The sequence below is a fragment of the Delphinapterus leucas genome, chromosome X, assembly GCF_059928025.1.
Source record: "Delphinapterus leucas isolate spDelLeu-1000000601 "Yukka" chromosome X, BTC_Dleu_Yukka2, whole genome shotgun sequence".
NCBI lineage: Eukaryota > Metazoa > Chordata > Mammalia > Artiodactyla > Monodontidae > Delphinapterus > Delphinapterus leucas.
In genome coordinates this window covers 98,749,010-98,760,565 of record NC_143150.1, presented here as the reverse complement: position 1 = coordinate 98,760,565, position 11,556 = coordinate 98,749,010, and positions in this window count along the sequence as shown.

Genomic DNA, 11,556 nt, shown 5'->3' with positions numbered 1-11,556 from the left:
CCATTGCCACCATTAACATGATAAACAATATCTAAATCCACACCATGCTTTTCCAATAGATTGTCTAGAATTATTTCTTGCCAACTTTCTCAACTACAGGGTGTCCACTATTAGTCATATTTGGTCAAGGTTCTATCTATTTTAGGAGAGGATTCATAGAAACAACAAACATTTCATTTATTAGTCCTAACACAGTTAAGGACTATCCTCTCAAATCCACCAACTTTACTGGATTTCTAAATCTATTCATGGTTAGTAATTGTGTGCATGTGTGTTTGTGTATACTAGTAAGTGTATAAGTATAGTGAGGAGAAAGCATACATTATTTTTGTCTATAATTAAAGAAACCCAAATACGTTTATTTTATTTTTTAAAAAAATTATATTCTACCTTGTACTAGAAAGGATTTCACATAACTTGCATGGGTGCATCTCAACATAAAAAAAATAGCAAGCATTAAAAATGGGGTGAAGAAATAAATCAGAGGATAAAGTGGAACTAGGAGAAAAAAATAGAAGTATATACAACAATAATATTTATATCTAGAGTTTAAGCTTCTAGTATTCGATATAATGTCCAAGAGATAAAAGCATGTCAACTGATCTATATCTTGAATGGGACTAGTTCAATGTAATATTTCATCTTGTTCCACCAGCATCAGTGCCAAGAACAAACTGTTTGTCCTAAGAAAATGAAACTTTTAAAATAAACTAAATTGACATGTTGTTGACCTACACTAAAATTAATCTATTTTAAGTGTATATTTTGATGAGTTTTGATGAATTTATAAAACTGTGTAACCACCACCACCACAATCAAGATGCAAAACATTTCCAAAACCTCAAAATGTGCCCTTGAACATGGTTCTAGTCAATCCTCCCTACCTCCAGCCCCAGGCAACTGCTGATCTGCTTTCTGCTACTATAGATTAGATTTGTCTTTTCTGAAAGCCACAGAGTATATGATCTTTTGCGTTGGGCTCCTTTACTTGAATGTGATGTTGAGATTCAGCCATGCTTTTGTGTGTATCAAAAGTCCATCTCTTTTTATTACTGAATAATATTCCACTGTGTGGATATACCACCATTTGCCTCTCCATACACCAATTGATGGATAAATGGTTGTAAAAGAAGGAAATCTGAAACCAACAGAATTGTAGACCTGCCACTTTGACTTTATGAATAACAGAAGATATAAAGAGAGTGAGATTCTTGCGAAAATATTCTTTACCTCGACAACTAAATTTCTGCCTCCTTTTTTCTCTCTGGGCCTGTTGCTTTTAAAATAATTAGTAATAATTTTATTATACAAATCTAAAATACTTTAGATTTATGTAAATTGTCATTGGCAGAAATCAAAGCATGTCATATTTATCACCTTTGGCTCACATATCATTCCTGAGTGGCAGGCAGATGGCAGAATCAATTATCCTCCCTCAAATATAAAGGAAACGTCTGGAAGTAAACTATTATCTTGAGCTGTAGCAGAAATCCGGGACTGAAATTGGGAACACAATATAGATTTCCCAAGCCCGAAGTTCCTCCTCTATTCTCTTGTTGCTCCCTTATTCTGAAAGGGTGGGGATAGGGGTGCGGACTGAACAGGCAAACACAGGCCCTGTGCCCTCATCCTCACCCCAATCACCTCTCCTCACCTCAACCAAAGCAGCTGGTCTTTTGCTTGTTTTATCTATTGAATTTCCACATAAGATTTCATTTGCTAAAATTGTTCTGAGCTTAAAAAAGAAAACTGAAAACCCACTGAATCAAATCATCCCAGGAAAATGAGGATTCCCTCTGTTTTATTTATTTATTATTATTTTTTTTTGGCTGCGTTGGGTCTTCATTGCTGCGCGCGGGCTTTTCTCTGGTTGCGGCGAGTGGCGGCTACTCTTCATTGCCGTGCGCGGGCTTCTCATTGCGGTGGCTTCTCTTGTTGCGGAGCGCGGGCTCTAGGTGTGCAGGCTTCAGTAGCTGTGGCACGCGGGCTCAGTAGTTGTGGCTCACGGGCTCTAGAGCGCAGGCTCAGTAGTTGTAGCGCACCGGCTTAGTTGCTCCACGGCATGTGGTATCTTCCCAGGCCAGGGCTGGAACCCATGTCCCCTGCATTGGCAGGAGGATTCTTAACCACCACACCACCAGGGAAGCCCCTCCTCCCCGTTTTAAAATACAAACTTTCCGTGATAAAATAATGTCTTCCTCTTATAAGACACTTCTTTTGTTGTTGTTGTTTTTTGTGGTATGCGGGCCTCTCACTGTTGTGGCCTCTCCCGTTCTGGAGCACAGGCTCCGGATGCGCAGGCTCAGCGGCCATGGCTCACGGGCCCAGCCGCTCCATGGCATGTGGGATCCTCCCGGACCGGGGCACGAACCCATGTCCCCTGCATCGGCAGGCGGACTCTCAACCACTGCGCCACCAGGGAAGCCCGACGCTTCTTTATAGAGCTTTCACAGACATTTCATTTGGCCAGAAGAACAAACTTAATCAATAAAGGCAATTAATTAAGACTATGCATTCACAAATGTGTTAAATTCAGTTAACATTTAATTATCCTTGTTAATGGGAAATGGACCCAGTATGTGTGTGCAAAATCCACACACAACTAAAAACTTAATTAGAACAAGTAGTTTCTAACTTCTTGCTCATTAAACTTTGGTGGAGGCCCTAAAAAGTATCCACAATGGGGGAAATAAATGCAATGTATGTGGGTTTCCTTTCCTGCCTCATCGTGCAAGAGAGTGGTGGTGAAGAAGTGATATAAGAATCTTGGGAAAGTAGACTTTTTTAACCCCCCCCCCAAAAAAAATGACCTTCCAAAAACCAGTTGCCAAAATTTCACATGATAAAAGCACATTTTGAAAAAGTGACTTAAAAGTCTTCCAATGGGCAAATATTAACACATCAGCAACAGCATAGCTTAACTCTGGGCCATTACTGAGACCAAGAGGAGAGGCAGGCCACAGCTACAAGCAGAGTGGCAACTGGTCCCAGTTTGCCTGGACAGTTACAGTTAACAACTGTTGTCCTGGCATAATTGTGAATAGCTCCCTCTTTCACTTTCACAAGTGTCCTGATTTCGATGATAAACTATATGGTTATCCTAGCTATAAGGAAACAGCATTAAAGCACAAATGACCAAAATGGGAAAATTTCCTACCTTTTTTCCATTTTTCCTTCTCCCAAAGATGCTCAAACTGACATCTTGCAGAATCTACACTGTACATATAATGAGACTTCCATTCTCTTCTATTCATTTCGACCAGTGCTTTGCAACCCTGTGTGCTCATTAGAATCACTGAAAAGCCTAAAAATACTGATGCCTGAGAAACACTTTGGAACAATTAAATCAGTGTCTCGGGAAGTGGCGCCTAGTCATCGGTACTGTCTCAAAGCCTCTAGGGTAGTTCTAATGCGCAGTCAGGGTTGAGAATCACTGATTCTGACAGTAATCAAGTGATTATTTCTATTATAAGGCACCTGATATTCTGAGTGATAAACGAAACTTAAAATCTCCTTGGGGAAGAATGATACCCCTGCCCCCCACCCTGAACCAAGGACCATGGCATTATCCCTTTTGCTCCATCCTCTGGGTGGTCAAAGGTCCTGCTCATTCTTGTTATCCTCTGTTCACACAAGGATAAATCATTCTACTATTTCCTCTGAAAACTTCAATGCCTGCAGTGATAATATAACAAAGCTTGAACTATAATAGTCCAAATGAAGAGCGCCTTTGTCCTGGGATAAAGGCACTTGAAGTGATAAGTGATAAAGGCATTTGAAGGGAACTTCAAGTTGGCCGCTCATTATTTGATGGAAGCTCTGACATTCTGAAAGCTAAGCAACTGAAGCTAGGTGGCAGTCCTGCTTAGGCAATTAAAGGAGACACCAGAGAGACAATTCTAAAGAAGATCCACACAGAAGAAAACCAAAAAGACATTACCATTGATTTAACACCAGCATGGGATCAACAGGGCAAAACTAACTTGTTAATGTCATGCCTTTAAATACAGTCTTCCTTATCAAAGTTGGGGAATTTCTCTAAAATTATGGGCAACTTCTGAATTTTTGGATGCTTCTCAATATTTTCTATAGTTTCTTCACATTCCCGGCTTCTGGAGATTGCCCCTATTACCACCCTTCAGGAGTGTCTATAAATGGACACTGGCTAGTCATTTATCTTACTTCTATAAAATGAAAGAATGTCAAGGGGTTATGGAGACTACTGAGAAGCATCTGAAATAGTAATGTGTGTTATAGTTACCCAAAACACTGACAATGTGATTCCTTCAAAAGGCAAGCATCTATATGTCTATAAGGTTGTTTACCAAAATATTAATAGCGTTTATCTCTAAGTCAGGGGATTTGTAGAGATTTTTATCTCTTCTGTTTTATTTAACTTGTTTTACAATAAGCATATGTCCCTTTATTTTAAAATTCCACTGTTTTTATGAGAGCCATAATGTCCTTCAATTCACTAATGTCCATTAGTGATTAGACAATTAGCAGATCATGCATGTTTTCTGTCATGTTTATTCTCAGCCCAAGGCCTGCTTTACTTTAATTGATGGCTCCCCTAATTAGAGCTGTTAATGGATGATGCCAGTGTGTCTTCATCCCAGACAATCAATAGACTGTGCTTGTACATAGTCTAATTTGGAAAGCTAACCAGAAGTTGATGTTTTGGTTTGCTATTGTTTAGGGGAAAACCCAAGATGAGGCTAGGGTGTACTGAATTGTGTAAACTTCACGCATTCTGAAGTATTTGACAAACTATTCCTTAGAGCAGATGCAATTTTAGAAATTACAAGTAAATTACTGTATCAAAACTAAGACTGCAGAAAGATACTGTGATTCTTCTAAACACATATTCATTTAGTTATCTGAGTTAAACGCAGTAAATTAAGAAGTACAGTTGGAAATACAACTGACAGTAACAGGTGAGTAGCTTAATGCTTTGATGTATAACCAGATATTGAGTGGGTTTTTCTGTTACCCTGGAGTTACAGTAAGGCCCAAAGTTGATAACAAAAGACTAATTACTCTAAATCTAAGTTCATCAAGCATTTAGAGTTGAGGCTAGCCAACCCCCTGCAAGGAGTATGAAGTGGAGAGCAAAAAAACAGACACTACCACATCCACCCTACGCCATCCTCCTCCTAGTTAATACAGAGGGAGAACTAAGGGAGAGCCCACTGCCCTTTAGTATCTGTGAAGTGAGCAGTTTTAACCCGTCACCATTACCATACAACCTTTCTCTGATTGGGTTGAGCAAGGATGCTCCCCTTTTTCAAAGCCAAGATGGGGGTTTCAAGAGAATTACTCATAAAGTTATGGATGCCTACTAGAAAAGGTGACTGGAATTCCACTCTCTCATTGGCTGCCTCCTTAGCCAGAGACTTCCTGGACTGTCCCTGTACTACTGGAGGAGGAGAACAAAAATTGGGAACAGATGGCAAGGTGAGGGACTACCAACCAGAGACGGTTCCAGGAACAAACCCCAATTAATTTCGTTTCCTAAGAGGGACAGAAGATGAATCCCACATGAACAGAGAGAAGATGCAACTGGGAGTTCCAGTCCCGCTGCACCACTGCAGCATGGGAGGAAACAGGCTTAGCCATCAGAAGAATATGTTGTAGCAGCAACAGGCGGGAGACCTAAAGGAACTCCCTAGAATGTAGCCCAGAAACAGGAGATAAAAACTATAAAAGAAAGATTAAATGACATGGAGGAAAGGAACTATTTAAAGAGATCACAGGTGAGATTTTTCCAGAATAGGTGACAGACACTAAATCTCATTATGAAGTCTTAATGAATCCCAAACAGGATAACTAAAAAGAAATCCACACCTTCATATATCCTAGTGAAACTGTGGATTAACAAAGAGAAAATATCAAAATTAGCCATAGAGAAAAGACTAATAGTCACTTATAAGGAATGGCTTTTAGATCAATAGCCACAAGTGGAGGCAGAAAGCAGTGGAATAATATCTTTAATATTCTGAGATTCAATGACTGTCAGATTAGAATTCTGTACCCACAGAAACTACACTTCAAGCATGAAAATGAAATAAAAAACTTTTTCAGAAAAACAAAAATTAAAACAGCTGGATCAACAGATCCTCAGTAAAGTCAAGTCTAAAGGACTGTCATTCAAGTAGGAGAAAATAATCTCAGATGTAAGATCTGAAATGCAAGAAGGAAAGATAATGGATAAAATCCAAATTGGGTATATAAAACAGTAAAACAAGTGAATATATAGAGAGTGATGTCTAATATTTAAAATGAAAAATAAGATAGAACTAAAGTACTGGACAGGGACTTCCCTGGTGGCACAGTGGTTAAGAATCTGCCTGCCAGAAGACCTAAATAGACATTTCTCCAAAGAAGATATACAGATTGCCAACAAACACATGAAAGGATGCTCAACATCACTAATCATTAGACAAATGCAAATCAAAACTACAATGAGGTATCACCTCACACCGGTCAGAATGGCCATCATCAAAAAATCTACAAACAGTAAATGCTGGAGAGGGTGTGGAGAAAAGCGAACCCTCTTGCACTGCCGGTGGGAATGTAAATTGATACAGCCACTATGGAGGACAGTATAGAGGTTCCTTAAAAAACTAAAAATAGAACTACCATATGACCCAGCAATACCACTACTGGGCATATACCCTAAGAAAACCATAATTCAAAAAGAGTCATGTACCACAATGTTCACTGCAGCTCTATTTACAATAGCCAGGACATGGAAGCAACCTAAGTGTCCATCGACAGATGAATGGATAAAGAAGATGTGGTACATATATACAATGGAATATTACTCAGCCATAAAAAGAAACGAAATTGAGTTATTTGTAGTGAGGTGGATGGACCCACAGTCTATCATACAGAGTGAAGTAAATCAGAAAGAGAAAAACAAATACTGTATGCTAACACATATATATGGAATCTAAAAAAGAAAAAATGGTTCTGATGAACCTAGGGGCAGGACAGGAATAAAGATGCAGATGTAGAGAATGGACTTGAGGACACGGGGAGGGGGAAGGGTAAGCTGTGATGAAGTGAGAGAGTAGCATTGACATATATACACTACCAAACGTAAAATAGATAGCTAGTGGGAAGCAGCCGCACGGCACAGGGAGGTCAGCTCGGTGCTTCATGTCCACCTAGAGGGGTGGGATAGGGAGGGTGGGAGGGAGACGCAAGAGGGAGGAGATATGGAGACATATGTATACATATAGCTGATTCACTTTGTTATATAGTAGAAGCTAACACAACACTGTAAAGCAATTATACTCCAATAAAGATGTTAAAAAAAAGAAAAAAGAATCCACCTGCCAATGCAGGGGATATGGGTTCGAGCCCTGGTCCAGGAAGATCCCACATGCCACGGAGCAACTAAGCCCATGTGCCACAACTACTGAGCCTGTGCTCTAGAGCCCGCAAGCCACAACTACTGAAGCCCACACACCTAGAGTCCGTGCTCCACAAGAAGAGAAGCCACCGCAATGAGAAGCCTGCACACCGCAATGAAGAGTAGCCCTCCCTCGCCACAACTAGAGAAAGCCTGCGCACAGCAACGAAGACCCAACGCAGCCAAAAATAAATAAATAAATTTAAAAAATACTGGACAAACATGTAAGCATGAAGAGTGGCAATCAGAGATAATATTAAGGTCCTTGTGTTGTTCAGGAGGAGGGTATCATCAAGATAGTATAAACCTTCTAAATTTATATGTACCTAATATACGTAAGAATATGAAACAAGGTGAAATAAAGAAATCCACTACATTGATGGGGAAATTTTAACACATCTTTCTCAGGAATTGACAAATTAAGCAGAAAAATCAGTACTGATATGGAAGATTTTAATGTGACAATCAGGAAGCTTGGTCCAGTGGACATTCATGGAACACTGCAGGCCCAAACTGGAGAAAGCACATTTTTTTCATGCACATAGAGAACACTTATAAAAACTTATTATATGGTAGACCATAAGATAAGCAGAGAAAGAGGGGATGCACCTCAACTCGTTTGATGAGGCTAGCACAACCTTGACTCCAAACACAAATCAAGGATAGTACAAGAAAGGAAAATTACAGGCTGTTCTCAATGAAGAATATAGACATAGGAACTCCAAACACTATATTAACAAATTGAATTTAGTAAGGTTTAAAAAGATGACCATGTTTAATTTACTCCATAAATGCAAGATTAATTTAATATTAGAAAATTAATCAATGTAATTCACCACATTGACAATTTAAAGGTGAAAAACCACATGGATACAGAAAATCGGTCTGAAAATAAAGTTAATACGTACTCATGATCATAACAGTCAGCAAATCAGAAATAAAAGGGACCTTCTCTTACCTGATAAAAGACATCTATCAATACTGATAGCAATTATTGCACTTAATGGTGACAAAATGAAAGGGTTACCATTAAGATCCAAAAAAAAAAAGACAAAGGGGCCTTCTATCACCACTTCTATTCAATTGTACTGGACATCCTAGCCGGTGCAACCAAACAAGAAAAAAATTTTAATGTATAAGTATTGAAAAAAGGAAAAGCTGTCATTATAGCACATGATGTGATTATGTAGAAAATCTGACAGAATTTATAATTTACAAGAGTTAAAAGTTTGGCAGGTTCCCTGAATTTAAAAAAATGTATAAGTCTACTGCATTTCTACAAACAGTTGACAATTTGTTAGAAAATGTATCTCCTCTACTTCTTGAGTTTCGTTAGTAAATTTCTGGCTTATTGTCATATTTTACATTTGTAGTCTACATATATATATATATTTTAACATGTTTATTGGAGTACAATTGCTTTACAATGGTGTGTTTCTGAGGGATATATTTAAGAGAAGTTAATGCCTGTTGCCAGTTCATTTGTCATAGACTCTCCATCTTTTGTTTGAGAAAATTCCTTATTTTAGTTTCATCAAGAATATTTTAAAGGAGTATATTTCCTGAATTCTCGCATGTCTGAAAATATTTATCTGTTGGCTCTACACCTGAACAACATTTTTGATGGTTATAATCTTCTTAGGGCTCTTTTTTCCCTTAGAAGCTTATAGGCATTGCTGTATTTACTATCTTCTAGGGTTGAATATTACTGAGCAGAAGTCAAAAGTCAACCTTGTTTTTTTTTTTCCCTTGTAGGTGGTTTTATGTTTTACTGCCCACAGGACTTTGTTTTTGAAGTCTAGGAAATTTACTGGGATATGCTTTGTTCTTGCTCATTCTATCAGTCAGGGTACAGTCATTAAAACAGACATCATGCTAGGTATTTCAACAGAGGGTATTTAATATAGGGAACTTTGCATGGGTGTAAGAGGGCTGAAAGAACAAAAGGAGAACACTGAGGGAACCCAGAGGTTATACCTGTGGAAAACAGCGATCACTTCTAAGACTTGGAAAATAAAGGGAGGAGGTGATCAGAACCCAGAAGCTTGGAGGAGGGGGCTCCAGTCCCCAAGAATGGGGTGCTGCCTGGCTGGTTGGCTGGTGTTGTTACTTCAGGAGCTTGAAGAGACCCTGCAGAATTGAACCTCCGACCTCTGAAGAGTGTACACTTCTGGCTGCTGCTGTTATCTTAAAGGGGCAAGACCAGTCAGTAATGGAAATACCAAAAGAAGCTGGAGACAGGAACCAATAAAGTACCTTTGCTGGTTCTATGCTGATGGGGAGTATCATACAAAGAGAAGGAAGGATGCTCCTTCCTCCTGCCTTCCAATACTGGTAGAGCCTAACAAGAAACCATCGGGCAAATGAAAAATGTAATTTCCAGAGTCTCAGCCACAGCATCACCAAGTGGAATATAAAAGAAGGGTATATTTGGAGCTGAGAGATTAGTAACTAGCATGCTCATTCAGTATCAAATTTTCCTGGGATATATCATGCCATTCCCATCTGTATATTCAAAGGCTTTTTAATTTCAGCAATGTTTTCTCAATTTATGTGTGTGGATTTTTTTTTCCTGTTGCATTGTTTGGTCCTTAGGTTATTTTCCTTATAGGCTACAGATTGGTGAAAAGAAACTACCTCATGCACATACGATACGACTAAATTAATTCCAAGTTTTTAACCATGGCACATACAAATTTAGCAGCAGGAAAGTGACTACACAGTGCAGCATGGCTCTGCACAGCTTTCAGAGGTCACTATCACCACCACCACTACTAATCCCTTAACAGGGGAAGACAGCTGCCACTGTCACTGTGTGCACGAGGCAGAGCCTTGCTTCATCTTAGAAGCTTAATTTCATGTTTGTAATTCAGGATGATACTCTGGGAAAACTGTAATAATGTCACAGAGGTAGCTTTACTTTTCTTCATTCCCAGGCTCACTTTAGAACCCCAAATCCCTTCTCCTAGTATCTGAGAAAAGAAACACAAACAACAACAAAAATATACTGAAGATCATATGGTGACTGCTTTTAAGATTCTTTCAGTTTTGATTCTATTTAGAACCTTTGACTAATAAACTTGTCCCCAGATCTTTACCTTTAGAGTTATCTCGAGTGACTGGGCATATGAAGTTCAACTGAAGGATATTTTATCTGTGTGCTGGTGTAACCTTTAGCTAACACAGAAACCAAAAATTAGACGTGGAAATTGCATTTTGTTCTAGGGTAATTGCTCTCCTCCATAATGATGAGTGTGGTGGGTGGATCTGTGAGCTTTCAGTGCTAGTCACGCATCCGCTATTCCTCACCCTGCTATAGTCATCTTTTGCAAATTACTCTCTCAAATGGCAAACTTCATCTGAAATTAGACACTTTACTAGAGACACTACTTGAGTAAAAATTTGAAAGATTCGAAGTTTAAAGGGAATGAGATGGGGGCAGGGGATGACAACTACGTCAACCACAGGAAGCTGTAATGGGTTATTTACCTGACCAGTGCTGGCAAGGACAGCAAGAACACATATATTCTCTTGACCTCAGTCTCTTCTGGTGACACTTTAGATCTGGCTCCATCAATCTATATTTTAATTACTCCTGTTTTATTGTCCCTTCCCCTTGCTTACATTTTTAGGTTTATCCTGTATGAAAAATATTTACACCCTACCTCTCACAAGCTGCCAAACCCACTGCCATCAGACTCCTTGAAAACATTCTCATAACCTGCTCATTGCTTATCCCTTTGAAGTGTGGATTCCATTTTTGCTGCCCCACTGAAACCACTCACCAAATGTCATAGATGAACTGCTAATTGTCAATCCCACTGCTGTCTCCTTCTCCCTATTCCTCTCCATCTCTCCATTTTTTTTATGTTGTTCTCTTTGAGGCCATCTCTTCTCCTGACTTTTTTTTTTTTTTTTTTTTGTAGTACGCGGGCCTCTCACTGTTGTGGCCTCTCCCGTTGCGGAGCACAGGCTCCGGACGCGCAGGCTCAGCGGCCATGGCTCACGGGCCCAGCCACTCCGCGGCATGTGGAATCTTCCCGGACTGGGGCATGAACCTGCGTCCCCTGCATCGGCAGGAGGACTCTCAACCACTGCGCCACCAGGGAAGCCCATCTTCTCCTGACTGTTACGAC